The 24,106-nt window shown below is 36.6% G+C and overlaps 1 long non-coding RNA gene across 1 annotated transcript in view; it reads right to left on the bottom strand.

Annotated features, from left to right (window-relative positions):
• Positions 1-535: 535 nt before the first annotated feature.
• The window catches only part of LOC110363257 (uncharacterized), a 70,036-nt gene continuing 46,465 nt past the window's right edge, over positions 536-24,106 (bottom strand). The window contains exon 4 of the long non-coding RNA XR_002421200.2: positions 536-610. This is a non-coding gene — a long non-coding RNA (uncharacterized LOC110363257). The remainder of the gene's footprint in view (positions 611-24,106) is intronic.

Below are 24,106 nucleotides of genomic sequence, written 5' to 3'. Positions count from 1 at the left end.
GACATGGGTTAGCGCTAGAGTTAGGTCAGGTTATGGTTGGACTTGATGATCCTGGAGGGTCTCTTTCAACCAAAATGATTCTATGGATCACGTTTTTTCACTCTGCCCTTCATTCAAATATTTTTTCTGACATGGTTTCATACTTCAGAAATCCTTTGTGAGTGGTAGGAGGGCAATAAGGAAAATTAATCCTTGCATTAATATTCCCCTTATTTATTCACTTGAGTTAGAAAGTGTGGGATATCACTGATTCTGCAAAGCTCACAAAGGCATACGTACATCCCTTCTGTCACCCATAGTTTGATACCATTGTAGGCTGACATAAGATCTAGTCAACATTCTTCAGGTTGCTTATCCCATCAGATTATTCTTGTCTCAAATATAAGGGGTTTTTGCACTTCTCTGTCACTTGCTCACACCATCCCAGCCTCTCTTCGTTTCCCACCCATTGGTCTTTGCCTTGTGCTCCTCCAGCTTTCTTTTACCCACCTCAATAACATTTTTAAACAATCTTAGTTGAACACTTACCACTTTGTACTTTTTACTTAGGGCTGGCTCCCTCTTACAATGCTCATTTGTTCTACAATTACCTCCTTAAAGTTCCCATTTGCTGAGGAAAAGAAGAATAACAAAACATAATAAGATGGCTGACACATTAAGGCTTCTGCCAGTCATGCTCTTGCACTTCCTTTTCTATTTATCTGTTTCTTTTCCGGAGTTCTTTACCAGGAGGATTTTACTGTGATCCATAATGAGGACTCTCAGATCAGGATAGCAATAGTGATAACACTGCTTTCAAAGTAGGATGTGATTTATGCTCAACATATATTAAAAAGCAGATTTCCCATCCATGCTGTTTACTGAAATGTGTGATGCTAATTCAACTGGAAGCACTCAAATCATCGTTCAAAAACACTGCAGTGATTGAGGATTGCTCAGCTTGATGGATTAAAAACATTATATAAACTTCACACTGCCCCAGCTGTGTAGGTGAGAGTTATTCTCATTTTATAAATAGGAAACTGATGTGCAAAAAGAAGATGTGTTTTACAAAGATCCCACATTAACTCAGTCACAAAGTAAGTCCCTGATCACTACAGGGCATAGCACAATCTCACAGAAACCTGTACACAGCAAAGCTGTGGTTCTTTTGAAGCTTCCCTTTTCTTAATGCTGAATATTGCCAGAGAATTGATGGTCTCAGTTGCACAGGATGACTTTGCTGACTCCAGAACGACCCCTGAGTTCCCCCAAATTATACTTTTAGCTTTTTGTTTGGTTTTTTTTTTTTTTTTTTTTTTTTAAACTGTAAGACTTTTTCTGTTAATGCTGCAACATGCATGCAGCTTTCTGATATATTCTGTCTTGCTCTTTAAGAAGGTCCAGAGTAGCATATTTAGGTTTTTGGCAACACATGTGAATCTATGCTAATTATTTAATCAAGGAAAAAATTATCTGAATTGTCTTTAGCAAAGCAGAAGTAAACTGCATCATATGCCCTGCATACACACACACACACAAACACTCATTTGAATTATTCTGTCATTAACTGAGACTCCTGAGTACATATTACAGTTTAAAAATAAAAACAAACCACCATTTTCTTATTCTAGGACAGACAAAATAAATGGCACCCAATTAATTTTAAACAACATTCCTGCACACAAAGTTAGTGACATAATTAAGAAATGTATTCACACTATTACTAATTTAACATAGCTCATCAATACTTCCATCAGAAAGCTGTTTATGGCCTACAGTGTCAAAACTGAATTTATGCATTGTAAATACAAATATATTTTATTCATAGAAAATTCTTGTGACTTCAATTATGCAATAAGTATTTATTTGGAATTCATTATTTTTTGTTTGATAACCATCATTAATTCATGTTCAACTGATTAAGCCTGCTGTAAAGCTTTAGTGAACATTATAAAAGATAAAATATAGATTTGTAGAGCTCGATTTTCCCTACATCTGGAATCTGTGGACAATGACATTATGCTGTTTCATATAACCACTGAATTTTATGTCACAATAGCATTGTTAATAATGGAAATATATCACAAGAACACAAGAACAGTGTAAATCTCTGGACAAGAAGAGAAATCTATTGATTTAGTGGAGCTTTAGCTACTTGCTACTTTCAAACGGCACAAAGTTATTGCCCTTCTCTCTACCCTTTTTTTTTTTCTGCATATGAGATTAAGATGTAGGGTGTTTCCTCTGCCACCGCAGTTTGCAGGCATGTGAATGCTGCTTACCAAACAACCACGCTCTTGGCACAACTACTTCAGTTAAAAAAAGTGGTATGTTTAAGTATACACAGTAAATTTAATCTTCCTCCACATTTTTTCTCAAGCAAAGGCAGAGTGCTAAAATTTATGTTGGAATATAAAGTAAGTTTCATATGTTTCTAAACTGACTTTTTATATTGTTTTTGCTCCAGTTTCCTGGAGATTATCAAGAAAATAGAGGGAAAAAGAACGAATTAGAACAGCAACTATGTAACAGAGAAATAAAGACAACACCACTACTGTTTTCTATAGCTCCTGTTCTACAGAGAAATCTACTTTAGTTACCCAAGGAAACAAAACTTCAGGCTGATGGATAAAGCCATTTTACTGAAGTTGACAAAACCTGAAGACAGAAAGACTGAATTAGCCCAAACCAAAAATGTCTGCTCAAAAAACCAAACAGCTGTGTTGAGATAATTTCTTGTAAACAAGGGGAGCATGAAGCCAGAAATTAATGGACCAAAATAGCTATGGTGGAAACTAAGCTCAATTAGTGAATAAAATAATGAAAGGAATTGCTCTTTCCATCTTGCTTTCTTCCTTCAATATGCTGGGTCTGAGATCTTAATTTCACGCTGACATTAAAAGAAAGCACGGACCAAAAAGAGCAAGTGACCCACTACAGCTGCCATACTGCACATCCAGGACCTGTGAATTCACTTTTATTACTATTTAGCCAGTTACCAAAAGCCAAAAGCCAGAGACTCAGATGGTCTAGTCTATACGTAGTGCATGGATTGAATCAGACACCCAGCTGAGCTCACATGGCCAGATCGCTCAGTCCTATCCTTTGCCTGACTTCTTTCTTTGGTACCTTTTTGGTTTTTCACCACTCATCCAAAGAAAAATCCTAACTTTGATGGCCACTACTGAATTTCTCTTTTTGTGGGCCCTTCATCAAAAAAGACAGCTAAAAATGACATCTTCATCCAGCATTGTCCATATTTGGCAGCTCTAAAGCCATTAGTTATCACTGCTGGATTACTAGAAAGTACTAGAATCAGAAACATTTTCCTTGATACGCTTTTCTGTTTCTATTGATTCTGTAAAATTATTGCAGCCATTCTATCTTTTCAGCAGCAAGCATGAAAAATCTGCTTGACTTTCACTCAAAAAAAACCCCTCTCAGCATCTTACCCTTCATGTCTTGTGTACATCTGGAGTCTACAAATTCCATGGAAGTCTATAGGTCCCTAGCAATGCCTTGGTCTGTACACAAACTTGATGAATGTTCTCTTTCTGAAATAAGATTGATGGTCTATGAAAGCTATTCTCTATCCAAAAGCAAGTGTCACCGATATATACTCTGTTTTTGTTTTGGGCTCAAAAAAACGTAGGTGTAGTGAAGAGACTGTAAACATAACTTTTTTCCAAATTGTCACTTCTATTGTATCAGAAATGTCTTTTCTGCAGCATCTGTTCTGCATATGTTTAAGGTTACACTTTAAGGAGACAATATGAGTTACAGTAATGACCCTGAACACTGCACATTTCTATCTTGAGTCAGAGATAATGGGGTTAATCCTTTTTCAATTAGACACAGGACAGAAGCAGAATGGTATATTCCTGTATTTATCCTTGGGGGCATGTTTTGTATGAAAGTATTTTATTGAGAAGTGTTATACATATGATCAGACTTAGTGGCAGAATGCTATTAATATTATAGGAATATCTAGAAGTCCTCATCAAATGACTGTAATTTTGCTGTGACAGATATTGTACAAGTCTACATGGCCAGAACTACTGCTGGTCCAAACTTCTATGAGCAAAATTTGTCTTCCTTTATTTCACTTACTGCAACCTTTCTACAAGCCTTCTCAAATTTCTCGTTTGTATAACAATCTACTTTCCATACACTGCCATTTTTACTTTTTAAAAGTATCATAAAAGCATTTGATTTCCTCTCCCCCTCCAAAGCTCAGCGTGAACACATTCTTAAGTTATTTCTTTCCATAAAAACAAGAACCAGCCACTGACTTGTGAGTTCACGGAACTGTTGTAAAAATCATTTGTGAAGCTGGCTTTTGAAATTTCCAGCATCACCAACAGCTACATCACACACTTGCTCTAAAAATATAAATTGAATTTGTCAAAAGCAAAACATGGTCACTTTGCAATGAGCCTGTGACATTAAATGTAGGACAAAAGACATAAAGTGAAATATTTAGAACCAAAACTTATGTATTTATGTTTTTAAACAGATAATGTAACTCTACATGCACAGAGAAGGCTTTTATATGGTAAAGGAAACACAGAACATCAAATAATACAGTACTAGTGATTGCTTTTGATGCTGAAATATACTATTAATAATAATTCATACTAAATTTGATTCCAATATCCATACTAAAATATATTATTCATAAAATAAATATTGGTTAGCGGTCAGCACTACCAAAATATCAAGATCAGAAATTTTAAGAGTGCTTTATAAAGTAATCCTTCATGAAAGGAAAGATATTGCTCGCTTCAATGAAAATCAATGTGGTGGAATATACAGATTAAAGACTCAAAAAATAGCTTCCTTGTCCTTTAGCAATGGCACTGGATTGCTACCCAGCAGGTAGGAAGATCCTAAGTGGATTTAAAGAGCTGTCCTATATGCTTGAACACCAAACCACAGTTTCTTTAAACACATTACAGGTCCCTCCCATGACCTTTGTTTCTTGTTTCTTGCAGACGCATTGTGATAATATAAAATGAGGTAGTAATACATTCATCCCAGGGAACGTGATTGCTTAGAAAACTAGTAGCAGTTTTCCTCTCTTTCCTGGCTTAAGTCAGGCATGTAACAAAAAGGGCTACTGTCATTTCCATTAATCTAAGTTAGTTTGGTCCCCACTTCCTGCTGTATCCTTTTAGCTAAGAAGAGAATGTTTCTTGTTGAGAGCTGAAACAAGGAAATGGACGTAACGTTCAACTACAATAATACTGCTTTACATCCCTTTGACAATGTAACGGCAGTGGATATTAGTGTGATTTACTCCCACTTCAAGTGAAACTAAGTCTCCCATGAATTCTAGGACAAAATTATGATGTGTGAATGCAAAACAGTGAACAAACCTTGGATGTGGATGGAAAACACGCAATTAAAATATTATTCTGACTTGAGGGCTTTCTAAGTATTGCAAGATAAATAGGGAATATCTGTTTAGTTCGCACTTAGACAACAAATCATAATTTCTCTGGTCTCTAGAAATGATAGTAGTGGGGCACATGATTGATACATTATGGTATATTAATCACACATTGTGGCATGTGTGTGTTCTGTTGCATGTGTTGCACATGAGCTGCCCGGGAGGATTTCGGTCTCTTGCAGAGGCTACTTAACACCTCTCTGGCGGTTCTGACTTCCATGGGGACCATTGTCAGAACAACAACAACAAAATGAAATCCTGTGTCTTATGAGAGGTGACATCAACTGGCATTATGAGATGTTGGATACCTCTAGGATAATTCATGATGCAGAAGATCCCAGGCCATCAGAGACCTCACTACTATGCTCATACAATATAGAGTTAGACTGATTTAGAAATAATGCTGCCATCTCTGTTGCTTCCAGACTTAAGTAAACCTGCAAACTGTTCAGATAGGCCACTGATTTAGCAGAGCCACTTTATAAAGGCAAATAAATGTCCGAAAGTTGTCATCTTCATGCCCTCCAGTTCCCAGCCTGTTCAGGAGGCAGAGAGGAGGAGGGTGCACAGAGGAAGCCTCTCCTTGCCCTGCAGAACTTGTGTGGAGGGTGCACTGTGCTCTGAAAATGATGCAACTTGGGATGCAAAGTCACCTGGGGAAGCCTGGAGACAGGGGATTTATTAAATTTCGTTGCTAACAAGATTGCATATAGTATACACTCTTATGGGACATGATTTTGCAATCCTCACCTCACAGGCACACCAGAATATGTTTTACTAACTTCTCCAAGGAGTAGGTTTATACAAATGAAGTGAGTTACACAAGCACAACACCTAATCCTTTTCCCACACAGAATTTACTAAGCATACATAGGGAAGTAACATGAGGTTTAAGACACTCCTGTAAGGCTCCCAGAGATATCAATCTTATCCTCTAGAGCTTTTCCTTCTACTGCTTCTAAATATAATGAGAAAGAATCCCCCTCTCTGGTGTGACATCTGATCTACTTCTTCAGGCAAGCCCTTCTCTACTTACTGAAAACACTTGCTAAACCACAGGACTTCACCTGTTTCCCTCTCTGTCTCATGCCAATCTTACCTCAAAAGAGAGAGCAAAAAGAAGGCAAACTAGTACTCCCATCGCTCTAAAAGTTTTAGGTTGATGGTGCATCCTAGGCATCCACAATTAGATTTCAAACAGAGAAAACCAATAAACTGTTTTTCCAACATGTTCATCAGTGGGTATTAACCAGTTAATTAATCTAAGATCTAAAAAATGGTTTAAAAGCATCATGAGAGTAGAATTAAATCACAGATCTCAGAAAGGGAAATGCATGGGATGCTAAATCAAAAGAAAGGCAAACTAAAGTATAAAAGCTAACAGGCAGATTCACTTTTAAACAACTTAATTTTGTTTAATCTCCTTCTGCAATTTTCTCCTAATTCCTTACCTATCCACCCCACCTGCTAAAAAAATTATCATAGAAGGATATAGTTGTTCCCACCAATAAATACCTTTTACATGTATAAAGGAGCCAGCCAAAGAATTTTAATTTGTTCATTTGCCATCTGTTTTACATAGTATTTCTACCTTGGTCTGTATTTTACAGGACTGTAATGTTTTTAATGTAGTAGAGTTTCAATCCACTAAAACTTAACAATTTCAATTGCTACTTTTTCATTTTTAGGCATATGCATCATTAAGTCAGCACAAAAGTTCTTCACATTGCATTTTTAACAGGATACTCAAACTATTCACAGTGAAATGTTCTTAATTATGAGAATGAATCCTTGCTGTCATCACTGCACTTTAAAAATGTGACATCTAATTTTATTTAATTCTTTCCCATATTCTGTAGCAAAAAGGTTGCAGAATGTGAGCAATTATGGGCTAAGAAAAGGTGGTAAGGCAGTGGTAGTATAATGTGTAATCAAAGCAAGCTATTTAAATTGCAGGGAATTGAGTGTCTCTGTGTGTAAGACAAATATTCTACCATTCAAATGATCAACCAATTTCATTTTCTGCATGTGTTCTACCACTATGTTCTATTAATAAGTCCTCAAAAACCTCAGACAGTATTTGCAGGATTTATCTCAACCTTTTTCTTGGTGCTTCACCCCCACAATTGGAAGGCCACCTAGTTCAAGTTTCTCATGGCTGATTTCTTTCTCCACTAATGTTCAGTAGCTATTGTTTTATTGCAATGTGTTTATGAGAAAAAAGTAAGTTTTTTAAGGTGCCAAGAGCTTCAAGCTTTGTTTGTTTATAGCTCCTCTGTGCACTACTACACGTCTCTTGGATTCAACTGCCAATGTAAGGGATTAAGGGGCTAAGCGAGTTTGACTTGTGCAGGAATCTTTCAAATATGTTCCTCCAGCTCAACTCTTTCACTGGCAGTTTTTATTTAACAATAACTGCCAAGAAAACAATCCCTTGGTGCAGCAGGAGTGACAAAACAAACATACATTTCAGGCACAATTCAATATCTATTCACACCTCCGAAAAAAATAAGAGTTGACAAAATTATAAAGCTCTTCCGCCTGTTGGCTTGCTTTTGCTGGGTTGGGTTTGGTTGTTTTTCTTAATTTTTCTTGAATGCCCCAACTAATCTTCAGATTGTTAGACAGGGTTGGAGTAAGTGTTTGTTGACCTGTAGCCTGCCCACAGGGCAATGATTATTCAATAAAGTGCCTGTAAATGAAAATAACTTTTTTTGTAGAGCTACAGTAATTTCGCGTCAACAATCTTCTGTTGCTGCCTTATTTGTTTTGGACTACCTGGAACCTTTCCCTGGTTTCTGTTCCCCGTATATCAGCAATGCCTCTGCTGTTTCATCACTAAAAATCAAAACTTCTTTACAGGAATTACAGACAGCTTTGCGTTTGTCTTTCTAGGGATGGCTGAATGTTCATTGCTGATGAAAAGAGCTATTTAGTAATACCAGCAACTAAATTCAGGACTAACCCCAAAAGCGTCTCTGCTGATATAGCTCATTTCTGACCAGTCCTGCTATTTTGCTCCCAGATTCCTGGACACAGAGATCAAAGCTGTAATAAAGAACTCAAATGGTTTTGCTTCATACACAAATGGAGATGAGTCCCTCTTGCTCTCACTTGCTTCTTAACTCCTGGTCCTTGAAGTGAAGTAAAATTGCATTCACTTAAACCTATGCAAGTATGGTTTACAAACGATTAAAAAGATATGGCCTACATGTTGCTTTTCAATAGAAAGATGAAGATAACTGTATTGGTACTCATTTTCATCTGCCTATGCATATATTTCATTAGATTTAATTATTTCTACTACTAGGAACTAGTTTGGGGTTGTTTTGTTTTTAGTTATGAACTAAACTAAACATTGTGGTTTTGTTTTGTTCGTTGCTTTTTTTTTAAGATATACACACACAGAAATTGTTCCTTGGTAAAGATTTTGCTAGATCGCAGTGTGATTGTTAAAGAGAGGGATGCAGGAGGAAAAGAATCAACAAAGTAAGAATCGTTTTGATGGCACAGTTGGACACAAACACTCCTAATAAAATTTGTGGATGACACAGTGACAGAAGCCATATGGAAACACTAAGTCTCAAGTAAGTTGCACTGAAACAAATAGAGAGCAGAACTATAGGCTGAGGAGCACAGAATACAGGTCCTACCAAGGGAATGGCAGACAGAAGCCAAAAAAGCTTCAATTCTGACAAGGAAGTACAGAATAAGTGGAAAGTTAACTCATGTTCTCTGTCATGATGCTCATTACAAACAAAAATAAACCCCAATTCAATACATGACAAAGAATGAAGAGTAAAGAGTAAGAACAAGGCAATGTTACAGACCAAATGACTACAGCATCTGGTAATCACAGCTTTAAAGAGAGCTGAGAAATTAGAGGGAAAGTGTAAATACATCACAAATATGATATTAAGGTTTGAAAAATGTGTCATCTTATTGGTAGACAAAGGTATTTAGCCTATCTAAATGGGATCTCTACTGTTATGTGATTCTACTATCTAAGCAGCTTCATGGAGAGAAAGTAGGGAGCAACACTAGCAAGACAGAATAACTCAGCTGTGAGGCAAATGTTCTTCACAGCCAGCGTGACTAACCACTGGAAAAACCTATAAAAGCAAACCACAGATTTCCAAATGTTGATGTCCCAGGACTTTCTGAAATACATACTTATTAAATAGTGTTCTTCCTTCAGATACACTAGAATGACATTTGTGACATGCACAGGATAATCATGACTGATGTCATACCACGCCAACTGACTGATCACTCTTTGTGTATTTAAAACTTGTAAACATCACACGTTTTACCACTGTAACACGTGGAAATAATGATAACTTAATAAATTATTAATTATATCTACATCTCTTGCTTACTTTTGTCTAAAAATATATATACACTCCTCACTCAGAATCATTCCCTTTTGGCATGATAGAAGTTTGATAGCTCTTGGCGTGAAAGAACATGTGATTAACACATGTGGGCTCAGCATTCCTCATTTGAGAATACTGGCTTCATTTGTATGGAATACAAATATGTCACATTTCCTCAATATATGAAACAGAACATTTATATTTATGAGGATATAAACTCATTTTCTCAAGTCTCTGATATTTGCTGAAAATTAATCATCCCCTTGCAAAACACATTCACTAGAATATTCATAGGAAGCAAACATAATGAATAATCATATTCAACTTTCATAATCAAAAGTTCCCAAAGCAATTTACAGGAGATAAGAATCATTATCCCTGTTTATGGATAGGGAAACTGAGGCATAATATTAACTTGCCCAACACCAACTAGCAGAAATATGTTACACCTTAGATTTTTGGCAATTCCTATTCCTTCAATGTATAAAGATAGTAAAAGAAAAAGTTTTCAATTCAGTCCATGTTGACAGGTTTCTGTGATCTTCAGCAAGATTTCCCTGAAGTGACTGATGCTTCTCCACAGCATCCAGAATGTCTGTGTTTTTAAGAGCTACACAAACCTAAAACAGGTTTCCTCACTTGATCTGTCACAATTCTGAGAAGCCAAAAATATGATGTGAAGACTCTTTCCAACAGTTTTTACCTTCATTCTGGTCTAAAGCTTTTCTTGTTTGTACAATAAGATTTAAGAAGAACACAAGGTCACTGTAAACAAAGTTTGTTTAATCTTTATCATTAAAAAAAGTGAAAAACCCCTCAGTTTAAAATGTAACTTTACAAGTTCATAAGATACCATTCTTCCATTAACCATTATCTTTTAAATTGAGGCTAAAGGATCCAGCCTTTACATGGAAAAAACCAAATTTATAATAATTTTTCACTGGAAAGTGAAAAAAACAGATTTGCTCCTTAGAAAAAATGAGAACGCTGAAATTGTAAAATATTGCACTGGCATTTTCTCCCAATTTCTGTACTGCTACTTTCATGATGAAGTTCAGTTCACAGCCCTACTTAACTAGCATAAGTATATATAGTTTTTTCCTCACTTTTTACTGCTGAGTTTAATAGTTTCTTTTCAAATTATAGATGTAAATGTAAATAGAGTTAATACAAAATAATTGTATTCACAAAACCTTTATTAAATTTTCTTCCCCACATAAAAGAGTAACAAATAAAATCTCCATGCTTTGCTCAGTGATTTTGTTGTGCAACTGCCGGTGAAGTTGTCAACAGTGTAATATATTAAGCCAGCATGTGTGGGTGTCAAATAATTGTAGACAATTTAGTGACTGAATTCCTTTAGGGTTTTAAAGTTCTACTATATTTTTGCTTGGATACTTCTTTTCTGGGTCATTAAGACACAGTTGTCAAAAGAACAGATGAAATGAGCTTTTAATGTTATATTGCTGAATAAGAAGGAGTTACTCTACCTCAGTATCCAGAGTTTACAGCTGTAAACCTGTATTTTAGTTTGCACACACACCCCCTAAAGCAGTCTGCCAAGGGGGAAATTCATTTTAGAGAAAACAACTCAAGAGTTTTCTGGATTTTGATCACAAGTTTTGATCACATTACTGTATTATCTGACATGATCCCCTTCATTAATGCACACACTAGTTCCTCTGCACCAGCCAGCAGGAACTGCTCATTGCCTGGTCTGACATGCAGTCCTTTGGAGGTCAGTTCTAACTAACATAAGGAGCAAATAATTCTGTGCTGTTACTCCCAGTTATGCTGCTCTGAGGCCAAATCCTCTCAACATACACAAAGCATGGAGAAACATGATTGTGAAGGGATGCGAAGGGCAATGAAGGGCTACTACTGTTACGGTAGCAGCAAAGGGAAAACCCAAGGAACATGTGACATCACTGCTCAATGAGATGGAGGCTGTAGTGGTGAGGGATACAGGAAGGACTCAATGGGGGTTAATGTCTCAGTCTTAAATAAGAAGATCTGCCCAACAGGTCTCCTGGGTGTCAGACTCTGGGAAAGTGAATTACTATGCATGATAGAGTTATGTTTGAGCAAAATGGACATACACGAGTCCAAGCAATGAGACAGGCCACATGTGAGGTCTCAGGTACAAGAAAGACGTTGTCCAACAAGACTGTTCCAGTGGAGAGATACCAGCATAGCCAGGTGCTGCTGCACATAATGTACAAAGAGAGACTGAGTTATTTTTTCAACCTGTAGAAGATAGACAACATCCGGGGAGAAGGGAACAGGAAGGGGCTGTATTGCTTTCTAGAACCATCTACCAGAAGTATGGGGGCTGAAGTGAGTGGAGTAGGAGAATCTCTACCCTTGGAGATATTCTAAACTCAAGTGTGCAAGGCCATGAGAAATCTGATCCAGCTTAAAAACAACATAATTTTAATTTGTTGGTTTTAATCATCAACACAATTACAATTTCAATATGAACATAAAACATCATATGACATTACATCAACACAATCATAATCTGGTGATTGTAATCATCAACATCATTATAACTTCAACATCAACATATAACATATGTCAACATAATTATAATTGGTTGACTGTAGTGAAGCTTTTTTCTTCTTATGACTATTACTATTAATATTTTGGAATAATCTTCGGCACTCTTCCTACTTAGCAAAAAATCAAAAGGTTGCACGTCATATTCTAAACTCTGACATTCACTTAAGCTTATTCCCTGGACTCCTTACCTTCAAGGATACATATCCATGTTTAAACTATTAATATAGTGACCTTTTTGGTTGAGGAAAAATGAGGAAGGAGATTGGGAAGGCACAGGGAAGATGGCAATAAAAGACTTTCAGAAAAATCAAATAATGGAAACTAATGCAATTTCAAAATGTGTCATACTAACCAAACTGCCACAAAACATCCCATTCTGTAACATTCTGCCCATTACAGTAAGTATGGACAAACCTGGGGGAAAATCTCATGGTCTTAAGCCAGTGTGGATGAAATGGAAATACAGAAACACCTCAGTGTAGGAAACGTGAGTAAGGAGTGAGAAGTCAGCCTACTGTGAATTTACTGTGTGACTGGGAGGCAAACAAAGAAAGAAAGAAAGCAAAAGTCAAGGTGCTGAAAACAACTTTTCTATACTCTGGGAGTTATGCATCAATTTTTGACAGTTCAGTACAGAAAGACAGGTACATTTGACAGATGTACTTTCCCTGCAAGGCTGAATGAAGAAAATTCCAGACAATTGCAATAAAACACTTATTTCATCATATAAAAATGAACAGAAGACTTTGTTGAAAATGGGCTCCAGAGTTTTTCCATCCTGTAAGTATCAGTGAACAGTGAGGAGCAACAGTATAGAACGAAGTCTTTCAGAGTACACCTGACATCATTTGAGGAGGTAGCTGCTATAGCATACAAAAAGTTGCAAGAATGACCATGGACCATCAATTCTAATGTCTTCTGCTGAGCATACAAAGCAAGAATGGCTGGAAGTTTAATAAAGAATATTCAGTTTGAATAATATGAAGAAGCAAACTGATTGTGGGATTAATTACAAAACAAATACTCTCCCAAAAGAAGAGGTGGAATTTCTATCTCTTGAAACATTATGGCAAGACTGAATGAAATTAAGGAGAATCCACAGCAGAAAAACCACTTTGTGACCTGTTAAAGTGGCATAGGAGATATTTAGTAGGAATATTCCAGCTTTAAGTAGTCAAAAACTGAAAGAAAAGCAGTGCCTGGTCCTATAGCCAGAGGTTGGGCAAGAGAATATAGAATTTCTGTAACATGAAAAGGAACGGAAACAGTAACAAGATACTGGAGCTGACGATGCACAGTACCTTGCTAAATCCCAAAAGTGTCTAACACCTTCCAACTTGCCGCGACGTGCAGATAGGAATCTCCTCCCACTTGCCTCCAGCAAAAAGCCTAATTAGCCTATACCTTTTTATCAGGTGCAATTACTTGCCCTGTCTTGAAAAATGGTTGCAAAAAGCATCTACTTCTGTCCAGTGTTGACAAGGTGGCATTGAGCCTGGTGTCCTTCTGTGAATTTCTGAGGGACAGGGGAAAAGAAAAAGGAAAAAAAAAAAAAAAAACCAAACCAAAACCAAACTGGAAATGAGTCCTCCTGATTTCTTCTGCTATATTTTTCAAACATTAATCTATTGGGTTTCCTACCTAAATAAAACCCACCCTTGTTTAACCTGCAGCCTATTTTCTGCCATCTTTTTATTAAATATTAAATATCAGTTCCTTGCACTTTGCCCTTTTAAGCCTCGAAATCAACTTCTGCAATGCAGAACCTTCTTTACTTCACACAAGGATCACATTCAGCATCTTTGCAACTGGGTCCCTTAAACGCCCACCATCTATCAAGTAAAACCTGAACTTTTTGTGTGTTTTCCCATGATAAAACCATCGTTTACATTTTCAAATATTTTGTGTTCAATGCAGCCCAACTATTTCAACAAGCCTATAAACTAAGTGGCATACAAATATGGTGCAGTTTGGAAGACGCATGCCTTCTTCAAAGAAAAACTTGCAAATCTTGTTGTTGCTTTAAAATTTGAAGCAAGTCAGATCATACTGAAATGTAACAGATGCAACAAGAATATTCTTATTCACACTATTTTTCTTAAACAGATGTCAGTACAATTCTCCTGCTCTTAACCAAACCTTGATTATGACCCAAGTTTCTTTCAAGCTTCTGATTATTTTGCTATCTAGCTAATAATGTCCTACAAATTCAAAAAGATATCACACATATCTGCTGACCCTTCTGTCAAAGAACAGGGGCATCAAACTTTCTGCAGAGAGATGAAAAGGAAGGAAGTGCTTGCAACAGCTTTCTATAAACTTATTCTTGCTACCAGAGAAATTTATTTTTACTACATAAGAATTTCAGTTACTAACCCAAAATATATGTGCTTTACAAACCATGACTCAGATTAGAAGGATTTGTGAGAAAACAGTGTACTTGTCACACTGAAGCACTTAGTAAATGCAAGCCTCCTATATATGTGTACAGTATTGAGGAAGAGAGGAATTGCTAAACAAATTACTGCATTTCACTACCCAGCAGGGTAATAACCATAGCAACATCTCATAGAAGAGGAGGAAGGTTGAGAAATTGTAGCTATGGGATTAGATATTCGCAGACTCCATTTTGAAGGGAAAAATCTTTGTTTAATTAAATGTTTATTTAATTTTGGAGGGAAAAAAATCTTGTGTGTCTACAACAGATTAGAAAACTTATATGGAAAGGTATACAACCTTGCTGAATTTATACAAGGCTATTGACATATTTTACAGCATTTTACTAAAAAACCCATAAAAATTAAGTACATATACACAGCAAGTAGCTGTGTAGATATTAATCAGGCATATAAAAGGATGAAGTGAATATACAAAGATTAGACAATTCAGTTTTCCATGTCCATCTCCTTCTGGGACTCATCACCGTGTGACATACACATTTATTAATATGGTTATGCGCACATTCTAGCTCATTTTTTTATTTTTTGGCTTATAAATACTTATGCCCTTTAGAATTTATTCAATGAGCTGCTGGCCAGTTTAAAAGGTAAGTTCAGAATTGCATGGACAGACTGCCAAGGTCTAGGAGTTGAGGTTTGTCGAGGTTTTAAAAATGCCTAAAACTCTTCAGCTTTTTGACTGAGTAACCTTCCTAAATATTTAATTCCAAAGGCTTTTTGAGATATGCCAGTCGTCCAAATTTCAGTTTAACTTATGAAGGCAAAGATGTGAATAAACTGTATTTGGATTGTGATGCCCAGAACCACAGAAAATTGGAAGGGATCTCCAGAGGTCTCTAGTCCAAATCCCCATGCAAAGCCAGTGCAGCTACAGCAGGCTGGCAGGGGCTGTGACCATACAAGTCTTGAACATCTCCAGGAATTAACATTCTCTCTAGAGAATGGGCAGTTTAAAAAGCTCTTTCAGAAAAGCAGAAACACCTAACAGCAAGTATTATAATAATCTAATTCAACTCATTTTCCAAGTATGGGATAACAATTTGAGGAAAACAACATTTCTTGAGATTTCTTACAACATTCAATGAGAGCATCAGCATTTCAGTTTGCACCAGGACTTTTAAGGCAAGTCTCCCAGTTGCCCACACAACCTCTGCTCACATAGCAGAGCAGGTCTGGACATCAAGGACTATACTTGATGCAGGTCACATTTCATAACACACCAGCTCTGAGACAGAACTTGGTGTAGTTGACTTGCTCATGGGCATGAAGTCCATGGTACCAGACTAAAACTAGCCTGAAGTAAAAGCTCAGAAATAAATAAAGTGTAGATTTCAGGTCCTCAATACCAATTGCTTTTCGCTGTAGATTTGCTCTTCTTGGTGCTCACTACTGCCTGACCTCACTAGAATAATGTGTCAGAATTGTTACAGTGGTTGGAAATTTATGAAGCTTTGGAAGTGTAGTTTCTGTTGCTGCTTAAGAACAGCTAATATGTCTGACTTCAATGTCCTAAAATGTTGCAAGTTAGTTTCTACTAACTTCAAGAACCGATTTTGGAATATAGTTACTTTTGGTTTGTTTTCTTTTTTAAATGGGTAATTGGGGACAATTTTACCACTTTATTAAGGATATCCAAGCTAAAGGATATGGCAGTACAGTATTTTTTGCAATCACTTTTTTAGCATATAGTATGTGCAAAGTCGCATATTCTTTGAAACTAGACTAAGTTACTGTCAGTAGAGGGATTCAGAGCACTGTGCTGAATACACTGCAGGTTTGTTTCAATGCACCTTGATGAATCTATCCTCGCTAAAAACAAGTATAAGAAATAAAATTCTCATTGTGAATTATATACGTATGTTCCAAAGCACTAACATCTATGCTAAAGCTATGTTACGTAAAGCACAAAGTGATGTGGTAGCAGCAGACAAAAGCATGAGTGCATTAGCAAAAGGTGTTATTAACTTATTATCTGACACAGATAGTTTCTTAATATTTTATGCTCATAAAGTCACTCTAGATGGTGCATTTCTATTACAGCTGATCTTCCCAGTTATGCTCAGTGATCATTTTCAGATGCTTATAATCTAGTTCACTAGGAAAGGTATAGCAGGCATCTAAAATATGCATTAAATCCATTTTTGCCATGTTTTTTGATGCACATAGCACTTTAGTACAAAACAGAAAATTTATTGATCTTAAGATTATACAGTACATTGTGCTCAGAAAAAAACATTACATGCTAGATATCATTGTGGAATTAAAATTAAAAGATTTCTTACAATTTCTTAGTGCAGAGAAGCTAAGGGGGTAAAAATTACATGCCATTCTCCTCTCTTCCTATGTGTAGCAATCAAATATATGAAGTATCCGGCTTATCTAGCAAACTCACCAACTTTGCTAATTGTATTTACTACACGTAAATGATTCAGAAAATAATGTCTTAGTCCTTTCTGGAATTCTCCATCACTTAAATAAGTAGATACGCATTGGCAGATGTAGGCAAGAAATAAAAGGAGGAAGAACAAATAGACATTCTCCAGCAGAGACCTTTTTGAATTATATTTCATGGGACAAATACATTTAATACGTGGTTCACATAAAACACTGAAAAAAAATCCCATGCTCCTATGACATGAATCTGCAGCTTTTATGGACATCCTCTACTGTGTCCCCTAAAAACTACAAATAATGGTCAAAATTGATGTATTCTCAGTGAACTCTCAATAGTAATTTTGCCAGGTCATCTAACCATCTAATTTGACATTGTCTTACAGAAACATCAATGGGAAAGAGAATGCAATTGTTCTGAGACAATAAAATTTAAATTATGCACTTATAAATGGAAAATCAGAGTGTATAGCCTTTTGTCAGCAACATCATGAAATGAAAGGCTTCTTAAAGTGAAAAAGTCAGTCTTGCTTTTGCCTCTGGACTTTGAAAAAGTTTCTCTGTAACATACGATACTAGCTTCTATTAGATAACCTGATGTCAGGTCATAAGTAACAGTAATCAACACAAATATCTTAAACAAACAAAATAAACCCACACACCTTAACACATGTGTAAATCAGTAATATAATTCTCAGTCACACTCACTGTTTTTTTCTCATAGAAGTGGATATTATTTTAATAGATTCTCTTAATCTTTCTTTTGTAGGGTATATCATATACTATATGTCCTGGTGGACAACAGGATGACCATGAGCCAGCACTGTGCCCTTGTGGCCAGGAAGGCCAATGGCATCCTGGGGTGTATTAGAAGGCGGGTGGCTAGTAGATCGAGAGAGGTTCTCCTTCCCCTCTACTCCACCCTGGTGAGACCACATCTGGGATATTGTGTCCAGTTCTGGGCCCCTCAGTTCAAGAAGGACAGGGAACTGCTGGAGAGGGTCCAGCGTAGGGCAACCAAGATGATTAAGGGAGTGGAGCACCTCCCTTATGAAGAAAGGCTGAGGGAGCTGCGTCTCTTTAGTTTGGAGAAGAGGAGACTAAGGGGGGACCTCATTAATGTTTATAAATATATAAAGGGTGAGTGCCATGAGGATGGAGCCAGGCTCTTCTCGGTGGCCAACAATGATAGGACAAGGGGTAATGGGATCAAGCTGGAACACAAGAGGTTCCGCTTAAATTTGAGAAAAAACTTCTTCTCAGTGAGGGTGACGGAGCACTGGAACAGGCTGCCCAGGGAGGTTGTGGAGTCTCCTTCTCTGGAGACATTCAAAACCCGCCTGGACATGTTCCTGTGCGACCTCACCTAGGCGTTCCTGCTCCAGCAGGGGGATTGGACTAGATGATCTTTTGAGGTCCCTTCCAATCCCAAACATACTGTGATACTGTGATACGATATAAAGCCAACTCAGTAGTAGCCTCAGAAGACTCATGTTCCACAGCCAAAGAGGGGAAAACACAGCCAAATGAAACATTTAAATCTGCTATGAAGCGGGGGGTTGGGGAGGGAAATAAAATTAAATAAATATAGATATAAAGAAAAGAAAAATAATCTCCCAAACAAACCACAATTTAAAGCTTCTATATCTTTTTAGTTTGATGATATTAACAGATTACAGGATTTAACCTCTGGCACACCACATGCATTGCCTAAATTCGCCTGTAAATCCTTCCTAGACCCTTTTCCCTTTCCTTCAGAAATCACTTAGCTCACACATGTCCCTGAAGCCCAAACGGGTCTCGAGTTGCCTCTGATAGAGCAAATTAGTTCCTCAGTATCCTCATTCTGCAGTGATAGGAGCCCTCTGCTATTTACCCAGAAGCGTCACCACGAGGTAACAGTTCACAATCATGTAGAAAGGGAAGAGAGAATATCACTAAATAAAACCAAAGACTTCATAAAAGCAGAATTCAATGTGCTTTGAATAAGCTTAAAGAATTGCCCGACCTCCAACAGGCAGATCTACAACTGACGAATTTACAGCTGAAGAGGAAAAAAAATGTAGAGATAAAGGAGAACCAGGAGTTCCTTTACTAAAAATGGCAGTTAAAGTCAGATTATCTGACTGTGCAGGTGAAAAGAGACTGTCAAAATGTCACTTCCCTAACCCACAGATTTATTTATTGACTTCAAAGGGCAGAAATTATAAAATGTTTTTGCTTACCAAAGACAAGTAGAAAGGAACAGCAAAAGTGCATACACAAAGTACAAAACCCAAGAGCAGACAGGCACAAGTACCAAGGATCATAAGAGCTAATGGAAATAATTCTGAAACTGTCTTAGTAATAAGAGGGACACATACACACAAAGTGGAAGGGAAAAAAGCTACTGATCTGCTATTGTATGGAGACGAAAATCAAAAAAGAGGAAAACGTGGAAGGCCAAAAAGTTTGATCTCTTTTTTGCTTCAGTCTGCACTAGTGACGTAACTGCAAGCAGGTTGCCAGTACAGTTAAGACCAATGAATCAGGGCAAAACAGAATCTCTCTAAAATATCAAAAGAACAATCTGGTGCTATTTAAATAAGTGAAATACTTTCAAAACAGCTAGGGTGGATTTATTTCATTAGAGATCTGACTGAGTGAATGTCAAAATTAATTATCATTTATAACTCATTACAATGACAAAGTATTAGACAGGGAGAAAAGGGAAATGTTGTGCCTATCTGTATCTGAAAAACAGGAAGAGAAAATAAGCATCAGATAGTTACATAGAAGTCCAATTACTGTTCTGGAAAAATATTGAGACAAACAATCAAACTAATTGTAAGCTTCTAGATAATGAGAAAAAGTCAGAAGATAATTGGCAAGAACTAGTCACCAGAAATACATTTAATTTCTTTCTATAACAAGGTGACAGGCAAATGAAAAAGCAGAAAAAAAATATGAAGAAGAAAAAGAGAGATGTTAAGCATCCCAATACTAGTAAAGCTTGTTGCCACATCCTCATGGGCAAGCTTAAAAACAAAGCCCCAACCAAAAAAATCCACAAACAAAACAACAGCCACTAAACAGGAAGCCCTGTGAACTACATTAGTCTGATATTGATGCAGTGCTAATAGGATGGAAAACAATTTTCTACATTTGTTAGGCATCCACCATGAGAGAGGGAGCATGAAGTCCCATTCCTTCACTGACTGCATTGGTTCTCCTGCTATTTGATGGTTTCAGTAACAGGATTATAGAGAGTACAACTTCAGTTGTGAAGATGCAGGAGTGCAGGAAGTCCTACAAGAACACAAAAGGAGTCCAAACAAAAACTCCCCCCAAAACTTCCCCAGAAAAGTATGACGAATTGGAAAAGTAATATAGAGAAGTGAAGGCAATTCAAAAGGCACAAAGAAATTTAGATGCACATCAAAAATGCAGTGAATAGTCAGCTAACTAGGAACCCTGAAGACTTGATCAGAAGGTTATAGCAGATCATAAGTTGTTTATGACTCAGTAAATGTCATGCCCTTACAAGAAAGGGAACAATTTCCTGGGAGGCATAAAAGCGTGTTATGTTCCAGAAATAACAGTTCATCTAGATATCACCTGAAATATTGCATCTGTTTTCATCAGTGCTTTTCAATAAAAAGTTGGAGAATTTGCAAAAATAATTTTAAAAATAGCAAGACCAAAAAAAGAATGATCAAAGGTCTTAAATTTGTCCTACAAGAGCAGTTTAAATAGACCGTTGATGCTTAGCCCACAGAAAAAAATGGAGACAGATTTGATAACAGTCTTAGTGGACTAAAAGGGAAGAAAGAATCTGTTCACTGTTTTTACTCGGGATACCACAAGAATTAATGAGCTTAACTTACAGCTACGGAGATTTAGGTTAGATATGAGGAAAATCTTTCTAATTGTAAGAACAATTAAGCTCAGGCTAGATTTCCCTGAGGATGCAGCAAAGACTTCATAACTGGAGATCTTTAAAAAGCAGTTATGTACTCATCTGTCAGAGATGAAAATAGTACAGTTATCCCACTTTGAAGCAGGATAACAGACAGGATGACCAAGATCTCTACCTGCTCTTCTTCCTTTAAAATAGAAAATTAATCTTCTAGAGTAGGATCTCAAATGGACAGACTCCCAATGTGGGAGGTGAGTTTAATTTGATGCATAAATTTCAGTTACCTACAGTGAAGGAAATAAGAAATCCCAACACTCCAATTTTTACTGTGGAAAAGACAAGATGGCCAGGAAATTAAAAACAACTGAAGAATATAATTTTCTAGTGGTCAGTTAAAGGCACTAAGTAAAAGCTCTTCCTACTTGGCCGAAGCTGTTTTCATACTTGTAGTTAAATCATGTCTGGTCTATCCTCACATTTTTAAAAGCCCATTGTTGTCAAAAATTTTCATTTCAGACAGATAGGAATTTTTTTATTTCCTGTAATATCTTCATTTGACCTTTCTTCTCTATATCATCCGTCTGGCTACCAACCGCACAGTCCCAAATGGGAATTGACAAAACTGCTGCTTTTTCTTTTCATGGGACAAAATTTATGCTGAGAGTAAAGTGTTTAGCAGTATCTTAGCTGGGCTGATTAATAGTATTTATTTTATTTTATATTATTCATTTATTTTATTTTATTTTATTTTATTTTATTATTTTATTTTATTTTTAAATCAACTTTATGTGTATTTCCAAGATGTATTTTGTTAAGAAATGGGAAATAGTGAAGGGCAGGGGAGAGGGGAAGTCAAAGATCCTGTGATTCTATCAAAAATTGTTGAAGGTTTGAAACTTTCCTCACCCATATTCAGTTTATAAATTCACTGGACCACCTCTAGAAATTTCTCCTGGCTGAGCAGTATATCCTCTTTTTATAGCAATCTACACTCTGATCTGCCTTAACCCAGCAGATTTCAACTGCCTCGGTAGTCTTAAGGTTGAAATTTGGTAAAAAGATATCAGAGTACCAGCCCTTGACTGACAACAAACATATTACAGCTGGGTAATTGTACAGACATAATGTCCAATGGCATGCATCATCCAAACTAACTGCTTTTAAACTCTGTTTCCTTAAGGAGAAATTATAATAATTGAGAACATAGAAAGTTGCACCTGCTCTTTTAACTGAAGATGAAAAATCAGCCTATACAAAAATCCAACCTAAGGCTTCATAAGACAGGGATGAAACATAAACTGGATATTCTTTTGATGCTAGAAAAAGCTCTGACACCACAGAAAATCTATTTTGACAACTGTAGGAGTTAAACTCTAATTTCAGATGCGTGGCTGTCAAAGGAATAAAAAAAACCACCCTGTTTCTATGCCTACAGAGATTAGAATCTGGCAGATGATCTAAAAATGCAGCTAAATATTCTTTTTATAGAGTCACCTCCTGGTCCTCTTGTTCGCATAAGGAGCCTTGCAGCATTCAAGAACAATAAGGGGGATTTGGCTCATCATGCTTTTCTGTTCAATAACATACTGTAAGATAAAATCAACCCAGACAACTGCATATTAAACTGAAGGTCACTCATGTGGCAGGTAACTACTTACACTACAACATCTCCTCTTGATACACGTCTGCTGTTAAAAATGATGGCTTTTGCAACTCTTGGCAATTTTTGAATGGCATTTTCCGTGCCTATCCTGAGGAATGGCAACAAGTAGTGGAGCAGCCCACCCTGATAGAAACTGCCCTTTGCACAGAAGAATTTTGCATCTCCAAATATCAACAGAGGCAATTTCTTGTGCCCTCTGCTGCCATAACACTTTGATGAGCAAGTTTTCCATCATCAGACTCCTGGTACAGGTCAAAAAACCCTTTCAATGATACAGAGAAACATGAGGCACAAACTTTGAATAGAGGAAAGAATGATTTCTCATGGTTATATAGGCTGTAATCACAGCACAGTGGCTACGCACTACCGTATTTTTTTTCCAAACATATTAGAAACCTAAGTTTTTACTGCGGAAAACTTTATCCTGGAATTTCAAAGTTTCAGAAAGATTAATTGCTTTCCAGAAGTGTTAGCCATTTACAGGCTTAACTGAAGCTCAGCTAATTATTCTGCTAAAGAACTATAAACTAATTAACTAAATAATGAAAATACTTCATTATTAATAACCCATTTTTTCCTTAAATTTTATCTTTTCATGGCATTTCTTTTTGAGTATCCAAAAAAATGAGGCACAAACTCTATTGCATGTTTTTTCCAAATTTTGGCCTAAGTATCATCTGATATACAATGAATGCTGCACTAGCCTTTCAGTCTACTTAAAACTGCCAAAGAATTCAACAAGAAGGTTTAAATAAGAATAAATACTGCTCTGAATACTAATGGTGAAAGAAAGCTATTTCTCTTACGTGCAACCTAAGCTGAATACAATGTATTGCAAAATACAGATACCTACAATATGTTTCATCATGCATGTAGGTGATTAAAAGTTAGTTATACTAAAGAAGGTGTCATCCTTCACTGTCAGCATTAAAATATGGAAACATCAGAAATAGGACTTAACAGAAGTACTATCTAATCCCACTATCTGCACAAAGACACTGTGATATTATTAGTATCTCTGTTCTACATTTTCAGGTTTTCATCATCCAATTTTAAAGTAGACCTATTTAAAAAAGATAATCAAAACCACACACATACAACTCCCCCCAAAAAAACCTTAAATGGAAACTACAAACCAACCAAAACTCTTTTTTTCTCTAAGACATATCTATAGATGTATCTTCTTCCAAGAAACCTTCTCCCCGCACCCACTTTTTTTCCTTTTTCCGCCTGTAGCATATTTCCAAAATAAATGTGTTATGCAAAACTGTGTGGGTTTATAAACAGCTGGTTTAGCAGGACTCTTCCTGTTGCTGTTCGTTA

Source organism: Columba livia, chromosome 15, assembly GCF_036013475.1.
Source record: "Columba livia isolate bColLiv1 breed racing homer chromosome 15, bColLiv1.pat.W.v2, whole genome shotgun sequence".
In the NCBI taxonomy this organism is placed as follows: Eukaryota; Metazoa; Chordata; class Aves; order Columbiformes; family Columbidae; genus Columba; species Columba livia.
The sequence above is the reverse complement of the archived record's forward strand: the minus strand, read 5'-3'. Positions and strand labels throughout refer to the sequence as shown.